The sequence below is a fragment of the Fukomys damarensis genome, unplaced genomic scaffold, assembly GCF_012274545.1.
Source record: "Fukomys damarensis isolate Sample0158 unplaced genomic scaffold, DMR_v1.0_HiC HiC_scaffold_3, whole genome shotgun sequence".
In the NCBI taxonomy this organism is placed as follows: domain Eukaryota; kingdom Metazoa; phylum Chordata; class Mammalia; order Rodentia; family Bathyergidae; genus Fukomys; species Fukomys damarensis.
Window position 1 is genome coordinate 31,008,664 of NW_022900915.1, and position 16,457 is coordinate 31,025,120.

At 36.4% G+C, this 16,457-nt stretch overlaps 2 long non-coding RNA genes across 2 annotated transcripts in view; one reads left to right on the forward strand and one right to left on the reverse strand.

The window, feature by feature from the left end:
* LOC117287333 overlaps positions 1-6,835 on the reverse strand; it is a 51,786-nt gene extending 44,951 nt beyond the window's left edge. The window contains exon 1 of the long non-coding RNA XR_004518577.1: positions 6,765-6,835. This is a non-coding gene — a long non-coding RNA (uncharacterized LOC117287333). The remainder of the gene's footprint in view (positions 1-6,764) is intronic.
* Positions 6,836-7,532: 697 nt separating this feature from the next.
* Positions 7,533-8,703, forward strand: LOC104862088. The gene is made up of 3 exons (XR_780181.2): positions 7,533-7,569; positions 8,136-8,203; positions 8,526-8,703. It is a non-coding gene; the product is annotated as an uncharacterized LOC104862088 (long non-coding RNA).
* Positions 8,704-16,457: the final 7,754 nt, after the last annotated feature.

Here is a 16,457-nt window from a genome sequence, read left to right on the forward strand (position 1 = left end):
TCTCTATTCAGAACTGAACTGCATGGCCACAACTAGTGACAAGACAGACTGAGAAAAATGAATGCTTTCCAACAAACAAAATTCTGTGGAAAGAAAAAAATGGATATCGAGTGAAACACTGAGTATGCTGCACATGGTGCTTTGTCATACTGTAATTATTTTTACTTGTCTCTCTCAAATCACAAGCCACAGCTTAGTGCCTGTTCTGTCTAAAACACAGTAAGTGCTCAGAAAATCTTGGCAGAATCTTAAAATGCAAATTCTAATAATTTCATATCATTTTACTTACAAAACTAGCTTTGAAAATAATAAAATGAAACATAATTCAAATAAAACCAATTAAAATTCTGTGTGTGTAAAAATCTTTGTTGACTTTCTATAACTTGCTTGGTAGACATTATTTAAATTCACAGAGAAATTCTACAATTTAGCTAAAGTATTAAAAAAATTAAAATGCAATTTCATATAGTAGGGGCCAGGGATTTAGCTCAGTGGTTCGGTGGCCTGCCTCGCAAGCACAAGGACCTGAGTTCAATCCCCGGTTCAAAAAAAAAAAAATTTTTTTTTCATATAGTAGTCATATTAGCCTATAAAACCTACTGAAGAACAAATCAAACATTTCAATTGCCTTACATGCTTTTTGTGGTTTTTAACCTTTTGATCTGATTTTCAATTTGAACATATGGTAATTAACTATATAAGTTTTTATAAGATAAATAAATGAAAATGATGCTGGAAAAATAAAACACGAGTGGGAGGAGAAAAGGGAATTGAAATGCATCATATACGTGGACCAATCATTTACAGCGAATGTAATCATTATATCCTTCAATGTATTAATAAAAGTAACGGAAAAAGGAAAAGAATGAGCAAGAGCAAGAATATCAATAATGAGGAAGAGCAATCTTTGGAAATAAGGATATTTGCATAAATATACTTTCTAGATGTGCATCTTTTGATTGTACTGTACAACCTGTTATATACTTACGGCATTTCATTAGGGTTCTGGTGTGTCAGAAGATGGAGAAACAAAATGAAATAGCAACATACTGTACTGAATGTGGAGTAATCCTGACCTCACAGCTCATATTTTTTCCTACTTATGCCTACAATCAGTAAGATTTTTAAAAAATTTTTCAGTATGACACATCTCTGGGAAAATAATAAAGTTGAAAGAGGCCTACCAACAGCAGTAGCCCCTGCACAGCACTTGAGATGACAAAAGTATAAGTGATGCTGAGTTTCATTAAGAGTCTGATATATGATAAACAGAAATATCATCATCCATTTCTTACCCATTAATATTTACCAGAGGAGAAAATGTTGATACTTTACTCTCTCTGAACATGTTTTCCAATCAATTAGGCTTTTACAAACAACTGATTAAAACACAAGTGATGGTGTTGAATTTTTCTTTATGTATCTTTTGTGCAGTAATTAATGGTAAAAAAGTGTTCAGATTTTACCCAACCGTAGCTACATTTGAAAATTAGAAGAAAATTAAACTAGATAATGTTCCTATTATAGTAATGTTAAGTGAGGATTTAAAAATATACAGTTTTTCAACACATTCGGGTATAAATAATTAAGAAGATGGAAGTTAGATATTTTTTGAGGGGTGTGTTGAGCCTAAAGTTTTATCTACTGAATGATAACAGATATCTGCAAATGAAATCTTCAGTACTCATGCTGTGTTGGCCTGCAAGTACCTGACCAGCATGTCATGTCACATGCTCTTTACATCAGTGTGGAAAAGACAGGAAAATACTTGAATAAAAGTAGACTGGCATAAGCAGAATTGATCTACCCTACTCACTAAAGCCCAATATAAAAATCTAAAACAAAAGGCAGAATTTTCCAGCAGAAGAGTCACCAAGTACATTGAGTCCCTTGCTAAGGAACAAGAGTATCCCAACAGGCGGCAGGGGACAGTGGGCGCAGCAAAGGAACAGATGATACTTTGATAACCATGTCTGGAACAAGGTCCTGATCCCCAAGCCATGATCCTGTTTACTAGCAAGTTTACTTTGGACCTATCTGTAGTCATAGTTATGATGAAAGCCCCAAGTGAAAACTTGTGAAAAGAATTATAGATCAAACATAATTAGATTATCCGAGACACCAGGTGTAAATGCCTCTGCAATGCCAGGAAGAAATATACTGGATCTGTCTAAAATAGAACTTTCAAGTGCAGCTTGTGCTTCTCTATGCCAAATCAGATAAACAGCTTTCCCCCCTTGGGAAGGACATCTTTGTCGACTACTTCTCCCTTCTCAACATCTGAACTCAGTGAAATCTCTTTTGCTGTAATTTACTCACCAATATTACCATAGTCCTCATAATTGTTATCCGATTTTTTGATTTTAGTCTTCATTCTGAAGCATGTATCACTGTTGAACAGTCCCAGTTCTTAAAATCTCACCTTGTTAATTTCTTTCTCACCCTTCAATCCCATAGAAGGGCGGGAGTTAAGGAGAACTGCAAGATGCATAAATTTAAGAAGTCCACCCCAGTCTGAAGGAGAATAGAAGCTGTGCAGTTACGTGAAAGTCAGAGTTTGAGAATTATCTCACCAAGGCATTGAATTTGGCAGACTGAAACAATTCTGGAAAATAAAAACACTCATAACCCTTTTTAACCATTCAAGAGTGATGACATAGAGAAGCATCAAATGGCAGAACAGCTTTCTTTTATTTAGAGTTTTAAGAGCCCATGAGAAAAAAGAAAACAGAAAAACCCCTCTCTGCTTGTAAACAATGCAGTCTCATATCTGGACGTGAATGTTTACACCAAGGGCACCCTATAGTCATTCTGTCTTCAGCTCCTATCCCTCTCCAGAAACATTTCCACTTTCCTATTGATTGATCGTCTTCTGTTAATAACTGTAGACAGGCATCTTACTCACGCACCTTAGTTTAGCATATTCAAAACTAAATACTCCTCTGTAAGAATATTTGTGTTCTCAGTGAGGCATATGTAGAATATGTAGGTTCTTGTGAGCTGATATGATGCCATCCCAAAAAACTCTGTGTCTCCTTTATGCCTAACATTCAAGTACTTCTTGTCTGCCCTCTGAACACATTTTACTTCTAATCCTCATCTTTCTCCATCTCTAACTCTTGACTAAATTTTCATCATCAACATATTTTCCCAGGCTTCTGAAATATGAACTTATCTGTCTCTTTCTCTCTAACCTCATTATATTTTAATTTACCTCCCAAACTACTTCCAGGTACTTATTTTCTAAAAAAAATATTGTTATTGCATCCTCCTTCACTTATGCATAATGAATTTCTCTCAGCTGTGATTATTTCTTCTACTCAACCACTCTTATAATACTTCAAAAAGTCTTCATTAGTTTCTCTGTCTTGTGCTAGATAAGTCCTTCTGGATCACATCACTTTGCATTACCAGCTATTATAAAATAAATCTCTCTGTAGTGCAGTTGTGTGCTATTACTAGCCCTTAAGAGCATGGATCCTTTCGGAGTTATTTTTCTTGTCTCAAACCCTGGTTGCTTCATTCATTAATGACCCCAAGGATGGGCCAACATATCCAGTGACATACTACTTTCTTTTCCCGTGATTGCTGAAGATTCAAATTAGCATTACAACTAGATACTAGAGGCAGAGCTGAGTCTTTATATTTGTTCAGTTACTTATTGGAAATTGGTTAGTGAGGGAGGCTAGGAATGGAAACCCAACTAACAATAGCTTCTGGAACTCAGCAAAACTAAAAGCGATTCGTTCATTTCAGTTTTGGTTTTGTTTATCCAATAACCTTTAAGTTCCTTTGGGAACCTAAAACTAAAGTTATTTGTTTAACCCAGAGTTATGAAATAATTTAAATTCACTGTTGTTCATTTGATTGTTCAAACATGCTTGCAGTTTGTTAATAGAAACCATTTACATTATACACTTGTTGCTCTGCTGTAATAGTTATCCATTTCTTCACAATATTGAGGAAGAAAGTGTTAACATAAATGTTCAGTAAGAGCATGAGTAGTTGCCCACAGCTATGCCTTGCAATTCAGTGATAACTGTAGTGAGAGGAATTAACAAGAAATGTAAAGATTTTGCTTATTATACTGACACAATTGTAATTAAATCTAATGACAACCTTTACAGCTTTCACTCACAATAACTACATTAGAAAAATGTATGTGTTTTTGCTAGAGCTGGCATCTAGGGATGATGTGTTATATTTGAAGAAAGAAAGAAAGAAGGGGTGGTGTAATTATCTATATATGTTGTATATATCTATTTATGTATTTCAAATGTAAGAAGCTATACATGGATATATGAATCACTGATTAAACATTAGCCACACAGTAGGAAATATGTGGGTATGTAATTCCTAATATGTAAGTAGATAATAATCTCTATGTTTTTGTCAGAATTTTGAGATTATTTTTGTTTTATTGATAGAAATTCAACATGTATTTATGTTAAATCAGTAAATTCTGAAGCAAAGAGAAATTCTTACTTTAAAAGAATTTCAACTTACTTTTTAATTGAGAGATGAAATTGCATATGTTTTCTGTGTACAGTACTGTTTTGAAGTATGCATTGTGTAATATATAGTTGATTAACATATACATTAGTTCATATAGATATCAACTTGTGGTGATAATACAATTTCCACTGTCTTGGCATTTTCAGGAATACAATATTTTGTTAGTTATCGTCCCCAAGTTTTATAATAAATTTCCCAAATGTATTCCTCTTATATAACAGAAATTTTATATCCTTCAACCAACATCTCCCTAAAACACCCCTCCAAACATCCTAGCTCCTGGTAATCCCCCTTCTACTCTACCACTAGGCTAATGTTCTAATAGATAGGACAGCACCAAATAATATATGAGGTCAATCCCAGTTGATCAGCAGAGCTAAATGTATGGCACTGTATTTCTACCTGGCTTGTGTCAAATTCGGTAACAATCTCAAAGGCATAGGTTTAGGATTTTAATAATTGTTACCTAAATAGATCACTAACATATATAAATCCCTGACACCAATGATTCCACTTGTACAAATAAGTCAGCCAATAACAACTCTGTCTGAGTGTCTCCAAAATGCATAACACAGTGGTGAAAAATACAAGTGTGATAGAATTATTTGTTAAAATGTGGTAAATTCAGTCTCAGAAGTTACTGTGACACCTGGTCAATGTGTGTAGTGTGCAGCAAACTCATTCCATCTTCCTGCTCCAAAAATACATTAAATATATTGTCTTTGATCAGAGAACATATCAAATATTAGGTTGTAATATTAATAACACACAATCTTAGCCAAAAGGCTGTGACACAATTATTCTGTAATAATTTTATGAATATGTAAGCTGCTTCTCTCTTGAGTAATGCAATTTCTCTTCTCTCCACTTTCTGCAAGTTTTCAAGCTTACTTGTTTAGAATATATAACTGCTGCTCACTGTTATAGAAACCCTTTCTTATTTTACTGCCCATTTAAAGCTTTATGTTAAGGTACATGAACAACATGGATGTTTGATTTCAAAGAAATTATGCTTTACATCACTACTTGCCTTGATATTATGTTTTAGAAAACATTTTATATTTCTCAGTCCAGGAATGTGAGTTTGTATGGCATTTAGATAAATGGAGTACTGCTTTGCCATAAAGAAGAATAGACCAAGTACTTTGTAGAAAAATGGAGGCACCTTGATAACACAATGTTAAGTGAAACAAGTTAGACACATGGGCTCAAGTATCAGACAGTTTCTTTTATATGAGAACATCAAAATATAAATACAAAGCAAAACAAGACAGATCACAAGAAATAGGGAGACAGATCTTTTGCAGAACAGAAGTGGACCAAGAGGTTGAGGAAGGAGGGGAAGAGAGAAAAGATGAAAGAGAATTAAGATGTGTTATGTACTTGTACTAACTCCTCACAAGGAATGTAATCACTATGTACTGGAAAATGTAGTAATATAAATAACACTGCAGATGTAGCACAGTGCATATCTGTACATGAAATTCAGACTGTGCTGCACCAACTTGTCACCTCTGTGAGAAATGATTTTCAAGTAAAGAGATAATAGTTAATAGTTGCTTAATCCTTCTCTTTTGAAATGTCCAATTTAGTGAGAGAGATCAATACTTAAAAATAATTAGAATCCCAAGGTGAGTGTTAAGCACCACAGGGCCCAATGACCAGAGAGAGGCCACAGGGGTGAGAAGATGACTTTCAGCAACCTAGCATGTCCTAGACAGTATGAATCCTGAATGATGGAAGGCACATACTAGAGATATAAAACGTAAAGGGTGTTCCGATCACAGCTGTGGGAAGAGGTGATATTAAGTAAAAGAGGCATGTGCTTGGGGAAACATTCATCGAAGTTTCTTCCCCAGATAAGTAGAATGAAATGAGAATTGGTTTTTAAGGGAGATTATTTTGGGCAGGTGGCCAATTGAATTTGTCAATAATTTCGGGGCATGAACCTGTCTCTATTCCTCCCTCCAAGTAAGTTTGAGGTGACATTACAATTTGCCTGGACCCAAAGGTTATCACCAACTTTTACAACACATTCTACTGTCATGGAACTTAAAAATTTATATCTGGAAAATGGCAAAGTTACCAGTAGCAGGTATTCTTTTAAAAGATGGATTACTTATTATTACAATATCTCTAACATTTAAAAATGTACTTATATGCAGGATCAAACAATATATTTGATTACACAATTATCTCATATGCAGACTGGTTACATCTATGGAAATGTAGTCTGGCAAGTTGCAAACCTTTTTGGATCTGCATTGAAAACCTGTTCACACCGGTGAATGTTTCTTTCTTCCTGTGGGACAGTCTGCAGAGGCTAAGGATAGCTGTAAATAGAAGATTCCAGATAAAGTCATGTCGCAGCATGTATAATACCAGTACTAGTGTACACAACATAGTTTGAAAATAACTAGAAGAGGTAGAAACTGTGTACAAAACTAAGAGCATGGACACATAATCTCAAAGTATTTTGATCCAAAGTTTTCAGTGATCACAAGATGATCTCCATTGGTATATGCAGAATTTGTGAATATATGTATATATATGTGCATAAGTAAAATATATAAATCCAATCACATTCAAAGGAGCTGTTGCTAGAACATATAAACAGCAATGATGAAACCAAGATTCATCCTTCATATTTGGCCTTGGATAATATTCATATTATCAGGTTTTTTTTTGTTTGAAGCTACTATTGTTTCACAGCTAGGAAGTAGTTTTCAGGGAGAATAACCTGGAGTAAACATGTTGATCCACCCACTTTACACATATTTACAAAAAAAAACAATTTTTAGTTTACCTTTCTGTGTTCTTGAGTTCTCATCACATTTTAAGAATGTGTTATGAATGCATTAAACAAATTGCTACTTTGTTCAGAGTTTTTCATGGCATCTCCAGCTCATGGACTGATGAACTTTATTCATGCTCTTGATTGAGCAAATCTGAGAATGTCAGTCAATATTTGCTGAACAGAGTTGAGAGTACAGCATCAGATAAGAGGAACAAATGCACTCCGAGTGATGTTTCTCTAGTGAAAATTATTTTAAGGTGTGGAGCGATTTGTGTATGTAGTGGCATAATCCATTATCCTATGTATGATAAATTCCTAATGCTGGATGACTTTACTTTGGCGATAAAGGAAAGGAAGCAATAGTTCTATCATTCTGGGGAATATTTATTTGGGTTATCTAAATGATGATGTTGTGTACTGGACCAATATTTTTAGGTAACAATTTGGTGCACCAATGGTCTCTGAAACTCTTTACTGATACACATGGGTGAGGAGAAGGTCCATAGATTTACCTGCTAAAAAAAGGAACTGCTCTGATATTCTTTATTTTATGTATCTATTATTCTAAAATTCTTCACTTTTTGAGTTCCATTATTTTTAATTTAGGCTTTGGTGTCAGGAATAAATGGGATAGATAGAAAGAGCCTAACAAAGAAAAAGAGAAAGAGCAAATGTTACAAATTAACTGATAAAAATGATACAACTATTTATCTCCTTACTCAAGTTTAATTGTTCAGTAAAAACAATAGTGTTTTGGACTAAGAAATATCACAGTTTTTAATGGAAGTAGCGCAAATTAACAAAGATTTTTCTCTTCTAATAGGCCTGTCCTGCAAACTTAACTCCCTGTGGAGAATGAACAAAAAGAGCTGAAAACAGAATTGCAGAATGGTAAGTTGTGTCAGGCAGAATTTAAAAGGCAGCAAATTCACTCTTAATAGTGGCCTTCATTTCTTATTTAAAATACTTTCTTGCTTTTTAAGTGAAGTAAAAAGGTTTGAGATGTCTTCTTGCATCTGGCCTACATTGGCTCACACAACGAATTTATTGAAAAAACTAGGCTGAACTAGACCAATACCTTGAGCGTCACCAGGCATCCACATCCATAAGCACAGAGATAGCATGCATGTTACTCAGCTTTGTGAGAGGGTGACAAATACCTACTGTAACACTCTTATAAAGAAGAACATTTTCCTTTGGCTCATGTCTTCAGGTGTCTGTCCATAACTCATTGGGCCTCTGGCCTTTGGGCCTGTGGATGGCAGAACATTGTAGCCGAAGAAGCTGGCACAGGAAGCTGCTCATCTCATGGTAGCCGGGAAGCAGAAAGAGAGAAGAAAGGGCTGGAGCCCCCTCCACATAATGCAGCTTTCTCTTGAATAATGTCAATAAGGGCCAGGGATTTAGCTCAGTGGAGCTGTGCCTGTCTGGCAAGCACAAGGTCCTGAGCTCGATTCCTGGTACCAGAAAAAAAAAGGAGGAAATAACATCAATGATATTGTATAATATTTGCTTATGGCTGTAGCTGCTCCCTCTATCAGACTATGGGCTGCCTATGGGTAGAGATCTATGTCGAGAATATCGTAATTGCATAATAAGTATTTGCTGCATGGATGCGTGTTCTATAAATAAATAAGAATGAAACTATGCAGATTATGTGTATATTTTTTCAGTGTTCTTTCTCTATAATTAAAGGTCAATCTACCTTACTTAATATGGTTTAAATCAAATTAGAAGCTTTTTATTATGTACCTCTTTTGGGGTTCCCAATACTGTTTTTTAATCATTATGTCTCGACAGCTGGTGTGTAAAATTTGTTTCTTCGAGTTATTTTACATGTATTTGTAGCATCAGGCTGTGTGTGTGTGTGTGTGTGTGTGTGTGTGTGTGTTCCACAAATCAATAACAGATGAAATTCCAGGGTATCCAGTGTTATCCCTCTATGAGCTTCCATTGAAGTAAAAAAACAACAACAACTTCAGACCAGCAGATTTTCTAAACTCAAATGTATGCCTTCACGGTTATTTTCTTATATTCTCAGCTTTTGTCTTTAGTATGTTTATAAAATATGTTTTAAAAATAAAGGACTAAAATAACCTACAACTGCATATATGTGGTGATATATGCATAGGAAAATGTACAATACCCATTTTTAGTTCTGCACTAGAGAAATGAATTCCTCTAGACAAGGGAAAGGCTTTAAGATTTGAAGTTTTATATTGCTGGGAATGCTGGACTTTTATAGTCCAGCAGATATGCATGATGAATGACAATGATAAGGCCAAATTTATTTATCTATTATACCTTAAATCCTTAGAACTTTTAATTAATGGTAAAGTAAAAAAGAGCCTGAAGTTTTGTTTTTTGCAATCAATACAAGGCAAATGATGATTGTAAGGCATGCTGTATTGAATAAAAACAGAGTAAGACTCACTCAAAAATATTTTTATCTAGGGATTTGTGATCTACTTCAGTGGCTTGCCTACTTTTCAGAGGATTTCCACCCTTTCATATGAGATGTGCTATGTGGAAAAAATACCTCTACTGGGTTGCATACAGATGATAAAAATGAAATTCTTTAGATTCTCCAAAGTTCAAAGTACCACAAAGCTCTAAACCAAGTAGATCTTGCCAATATTAGTGGCCCAAATCCTGAAAACCAAGTTAGAAGTCAGTCTTTAATTTAGAAAGTAGTATGTTTTTAGAAGTTGTTGAGAATTAAATCATGGCTATTTGAACCAGGAGTGGTGGCACACACCTGTAATTCCAGCACTAGGGAGGCTGAGGCAGGAGGATCACTGTGAGTTTGAGACCAGCCTGGGCTACATAGTGAGTTCCAGGACAGTCTCAACTACATAGTGATACCCTGCCTCAAAAAACAAAAACAAAAACAAAAAAATCATGGCTGTTTGAATATATATCAACTGCTTATAATGTCTATGGAAAACAAGATCCCCTCCCTCCCCTGGTAGACCTTCAGTCTGATAGGAAAGAAAGACAAGCAAATATAGAAACTAAGCTGAGCACAGTGGTAATTGTGTGTAATCCCAGCACTCTACAACACTGAGGTGTGAGGCTTGCAAACTCAAACCATGCACAGCAAGACTCTATTTCAAAGTTTAAAATTTTTCTTAAAAAAAAAAGAGGTTGAGGATGCAGCTCAATTGAAGATCCAGGCCTCTATCCCTAATACTACAAGAATAAGACAAAATAAGGTAAAAACAAGAGTCCAATAAAGGCTAAGATCTAGAAGAAGGGAATCCTACAATATCACAAAACAAGACAAATACCAGGAGATATGGATGTTTCAGGGGAGACTCCTGGCAAGAACAAATTTCTCAGTGCTGACCTGGAGGGTCCTACTAAGGAGTTGCCTTCAGAGTGAGCATGCTGGACAACTGCAAGAAGCCAACTTTGGCTGTCTCAAAACAGCAGTAAGAGTTTATGAGGATGTGACGAAAGTTTCGTGGTTTCCGGTCCCAAGTATTTTAACTGTTAGGTAATACAGTTGGTGCACAGAAGAATAGAAAAGGGTGCAGATGGCAGTCACTTCAGCCAGCCTACCAAGAAGAATGCTTTTAAGGGTGTGTCAGGGGAGACTCCTGGAAAGAACAAATTAAGGAGAGACAGGAAGTAGAGTGCTTTTAAGGAGAGCATTTTCCCCACAACTTTCACAGAGTGGGATGTTAGGCACAGAGCACTGGCAAAAAATCCAAGATGTAGACACTTGCCTCTTCCTGACCATTCGGTACAAGTTGCAATTTGAAGAAAAAAAAGAAATATGATTAGTTGCTTTCCCAACATCTAGCTCCGTTTCATCCCATAACTCATATATCGATAGTTGCCACCTGCACTCACCCAGCCTACAATCCACAGAAAAAAGCCAGTCCCATTCGTCTTATAGGAAAAGCCCCAGGAGACCTAATGATTTTATAATCTTTCACAGCTTTATCAGTTCAGGAATGGGCTTGTAATTTAATTTTAGCCAATGAAACATGAAAAACTTGGCATTTGCTCCTCTGTAAGAACTCTCATCATGATTCCTTGTCTTGAGTGACTTCAGATCTGACTGGCTGAAGTCCACACATTATACCTGTGTTACAAATGCTGTCATTTAGTGTGTAGGGGGAATAATGTAGAATTTTCTCCATCCAACACAAAACAAAAAACCATATGTGGTTATTTGATTTCAATTTAACTTATCACAGATTAAGCAAAATCTTAAAACTTATTTCTAATAGCACAGATAACTCAATAGCCTCATAGCTTCCAATGGGTAGTGCTGATAGAAAACATTTCTATTATTGAAGACAGTTGCATAGAGAATTACAATGAAACAGCACTGAAAACATTAGATTAAATCAACCCTGCAGCTTGCCCTGCCTCTGGATTTCCAGATGTGTGAACCTGTAAATACCATCGTTTAAACTTGGCTTTCAGTTATTTCCAGCTGGGAAGATCCCAGCTAACTAGGTTGTCAATCTGCTTAAACATGTTAAAAATTTAAGATATTTTGTGTACCAGAACTGCAATGTCCTTAAATAACAGCTCCCAACATCATATCCTGTCCTTTAATATGTATTAACATCTTGGTTAATAATTAATGCATTAACAAATTGGAAAGCTCTTTCCCCATAGAGTCATATGTGTTCTCATATTAACAGCTTATTGTTTTTCTGAGATTAAATTATTTTGGCCTTTTTGAAATAAAGTATGACATTCTTCAAATTTTGTGTTAATCAAAAGTCCTACTGAATCAACCTAGAGAGGATTCTTTGGTATAACCAGACAAAGGACAGATTCCCTTCAAATCCTTGTAGTCCCACACATGGTTCAACATCTGATGTAAATGTCAACCCCTGGGGATACCAGCCTTCCCTGTTTGTCATATTAAGGGGCTGGATGGGATTCATTTAAGAGCAATGCAACAATAGGGGGCAATTATATTTGTACCACGAAGCAATCACTTTTCTCAGAAAAGCTCAGGCACCCATCTGAGACCCCTGCCCTGGGGGGGCAGTTTTCTTCTGATAATCTCACCTATTGAACTGTCATGTTCCATTGCTCAATTAACTTCTCCCAGTAGATGGTTCAATAAAAATGTTCCCTCTATTCAGGCGTTTTGACGACTCTCTCTCTCTCTCTCTGCTCTTTCAGAGCAGCCACAATGAAATCCTAGGCAGGAATCCCTGCAGCTGCACACAAAAGCTCTTGCCCTGGCTCCACCCCTACCCCCACCCCGAGTCCCTTCTTTTCCATTCCTGTTCTAAGAGAAGAGGGAGTGTGGCAGATCTTTCTTCCTCCTTCTGAGAAACAACCAGATCACCTTTTCTGCAGTGGAGATGTTCCGCTTAAACAAATAAATAAAATGACACACTGAGATAAATTAAATGCCTCAACCAAAAATAAACCCTGCATTTTTCAACGCAATGATATTACTACTTTATGCAGTGTCCAAAGCATGTTTAGTCTCCTACTAAAAGATGTCATTGAACACCAGTAACAGTAAACAGCTACTTCACTGAACTATCCCTTTTATTCTTTTTCTTTTAATTACTAAAAATTTTATTAGAGCACATTAGTGATATAGAATGGTGAGATTTGTTTTTAGAAATTGGTATATGCTATTAATTTTTAAAAATATGAAATTTCCTATTACTCCAGAAAGAAGAGCTATAAGCAAGAAATCAATAAGGTAAAAACAAGAGTCCAATAAAGGCTAAGATCTAGAAGAAGGGAATCCTACAATATCACAAAACAAGACAAATACCAGGAGATATGGATGTTTCAGGGGAGACTCCTGGCAAGAACAAATTTCTCAGTGCTGACCTGGAGGGTCCTACTAAGGAGTTGCCTTCAGAGTGAGCATGCTGGACAACTGCAAGAAGCCAACTTTGGCTGTCTCAAAACAGCAGTAAGAGTTTATGAGGATGTGACGAAAGTTTCGTGGTTTCCGGTCCCAAGTATTTTAACTGTTAGGTAATACAGTTGGTGCACAGAAGAATAGAAAAGGGTGCAGATGGCAGTCACTTCAGCCAGCCTACCAAGAAGAATGCTTTTAAGGGTGTGTCAGGGGAGACTCCTGGAAAGAACAAATTAAGGAGAGACAGGAAGTAGAGTGCTTTTAAGGAGAGCATTTTCCCCACAACTTTCACAGAGTGGGATGTTAGGCACAAAGCACTGGCAAAAAATCCAAGATGTAGACACTTGCCTCTTCCTAACCATTTGGTACAAGTTGCAATTTGAAGAAAAAAAGAAATATGATTAGTTGCTTTCCCAACATCTAGCTCCGTTTCATCCCATAACTCATATATCGATAGTTGCCACCTGCACTCACCCAGCCTACAATCCACAGAAAAAAGCCAGTCCCATTCCTCTTATAGGAAAAGCCCCAGGAGACCTAATGATTTTATAATCTTTCACAGCTTTATCAGTTCAGGAATGGGATTGTAATTTAATTTTAGCCAATGAAACATGAAAAACTTGGCATTTGCTCCTCTGTAAGAACTCTCATCATGATTCCTTGTCTTGAGTGACTTCAGATCTGACTGGCTGAAGTCCACACATTATACCTGTGTTACAAATGCTGTCATTTAGTGTGTAGGGGGAATAATGTAGAATTTTCTCCATCCAACACAAAACAAAAAACCATATGTGGTTATTTGATTTCAATTTAACTTATCACAGATTAAGCAAAATCTTAAAACTTATTTCTAATAGCACAGATAACTCAATAGCCTCATAGCTTCCAGTGGGTAGTGCTGATAGAAAACATTTCTATTATTGAAGACAGTTGCATAGAGAATTACAATGAAACAGCACTGAAAACATTAGATTAAATCAACCCTGCAGCTTGCCCTGCCTCTGGATTTCCAGATGTGTGAACCTGTAAATACCATCGTTTAAACTTGGCTTTCAGTTATTTCCAGCTGGGAAGATCCCAGCTAACTAGGTTGTCAATCTGCTTAAACATGTTAAAAATTTAAGATATTTTGTGTACCAGAACTGCAATGTCCTTAAATAACAGCTCCCAACATCATATCCTGTCCTTTAATATGTATTAACATCTTGGTTAATAATTAATGCATTAACAAATTGGAAAGCTCTTTCCCCATAGAGTCATATGTGTTCTTGCAATGTCCTTAAATAACAGCTCCCAACATCATATCCTGTCCTTTAATATGTATTAACATATTGGTTAATAATTAATGCATTAACAAATTGGAAAGCTCTTTCCCCATAGAGTCATATGTGTTCTCATATTAACAGCTTATTGTTTTTCTGAGATTAAATTATTTTGGCCTTTTTGAAATAAAGTATGACATTCTTCAAATTTTGTGTTAATCAAAAGTCCTACTGAATCAACCTAGAGAGGATTCTTTGGTATAACCAGACAAAGGACAGATTCCCTTCAAATCCTTGTAGTCCCACACATGGTTCAACATCTGATGTAAATGTCAACCCCTGGGGATACCAGCCTTCCCTGTTTGTCATATTAAGGGGCTGGATGGGATTCATTTAAGAGCAATGCAACAATAGGGGGCAATTATATTTGTACCACGAAGCAATCACTTTTCTCAGAAAAGCTCAGGCACCCATCTGAGACCCCTGCCCTGGGGGGGCAGTTTTCTTCTGATAATCTCACCTATTGAACTGTCATGTTCCATTGCTCAATTAACTTCTCCCAGTAGATGGTTCAATAAAAATGTTCCCTCTATTCAGGCGTTTTGACGACTCTCTCTCTCTCTCTCTGCTCTTTCAGAGCAGCCACAATGAAATCCTAGGCAGGAATCCCTGCAGCTGCACACAAAAGCTCTTGCCCTGGCTCCACCCCTACCCCCACCCCGAGTCCCTTCTTTTCCATTCCTGTTCTAAGAGAAGAGGGAGTGTGGCAGATCTTTCTTCCTCCTTCTGAGAAACAACCAGATCACCTTTTCTGCAGTGGAGATGTTCCGCTTAAACAAATAAATAAAATGACACACTGAGATAAATTAAATGCCTCAACCAAAAATAAACCCTGCATTTTTCAACGCAATGATATTACTACTTTATGCAGTGTCCAAAGCATGTTTAGTCTCCTACTAAAAGATGTCATCGAACACCAGTAACAGTAAACAGCTACTTCACTGAACTATCCCTTTTATTCTTTTTCTTTTAATTACTAAAAATTTTATTAGAGCACATTAGTGATATAGAATGGTGAGATTTGTTTTTAGAAATTGGTATATGCTATTAATTTTTAAAAATATGAAATTTCCTATTACTCCAGAAAGAAGAGCTATAAGCAAGAAATCAGTCAATGCTGGTGAGGCTGCCAGGGAGAAGGAATTCTCCTACATTACTGGTGGGAATGTAAACTGGAATGAACAGCATAGAAATTAGCATGATGATTCCTCGACGGACCCAAACTAGGAATTCCGTTCAACCAACTCTTCCCTTGTCGGTATTTAATCTGTCTAGATCATCTGCAGTTCCTCTACTCCCCCATGCTTTCCTCCACCCCAATCCTCTTCCCCTTCTCCAGATATCTGCCTTCTAATTTCTTGTTGTAGCTTCCCCAATTAATTAAGTTTTAATTCCTTGTAGAAGAGAAACCGTGTGATATTTATCCGTGTACGGCTTTTTTCACTTAACTACCACGTTTTAAAATTTTTGGTTAATAATTACATTAAATGTAATGAATGATTGAGGTTTAAGAAAATCCACAGGATATAGCATAGAATAAAAGTCTTTCCTGGGCCGGGGATTTAGCTTGGCGGTTCGGTGGCCTGCCTTGTAAGAGCAAGGACCCGAGTTCAATCCCCGGTACCAAGAAAAATAAAAAAGGTCTTTCCTGTGCCACTCATCACCACCTCTTTCATCTCACGCGTCCCACTCAGGTAATTATTACCACCTGGGCACCTTTGCTCCTGGAGATGCCGTGCGTGCTTGAGCACACACACGTGTGTCTCTTGCATAAACAGAAAGGAATTCTATTGGGTGCACTGCACCTCCAATTTTTTCCAATTTTTTACTGATACATGTTTATAGTATATGTTTGCATTCAGGAGTACGTGTTTATTAGGATATGTTTGTATTCCTTGTGGGGATTTTGTACGTGTTTATAGCGCATCTTGATTCTGTTTCTCTCAAATGTTACAAACAA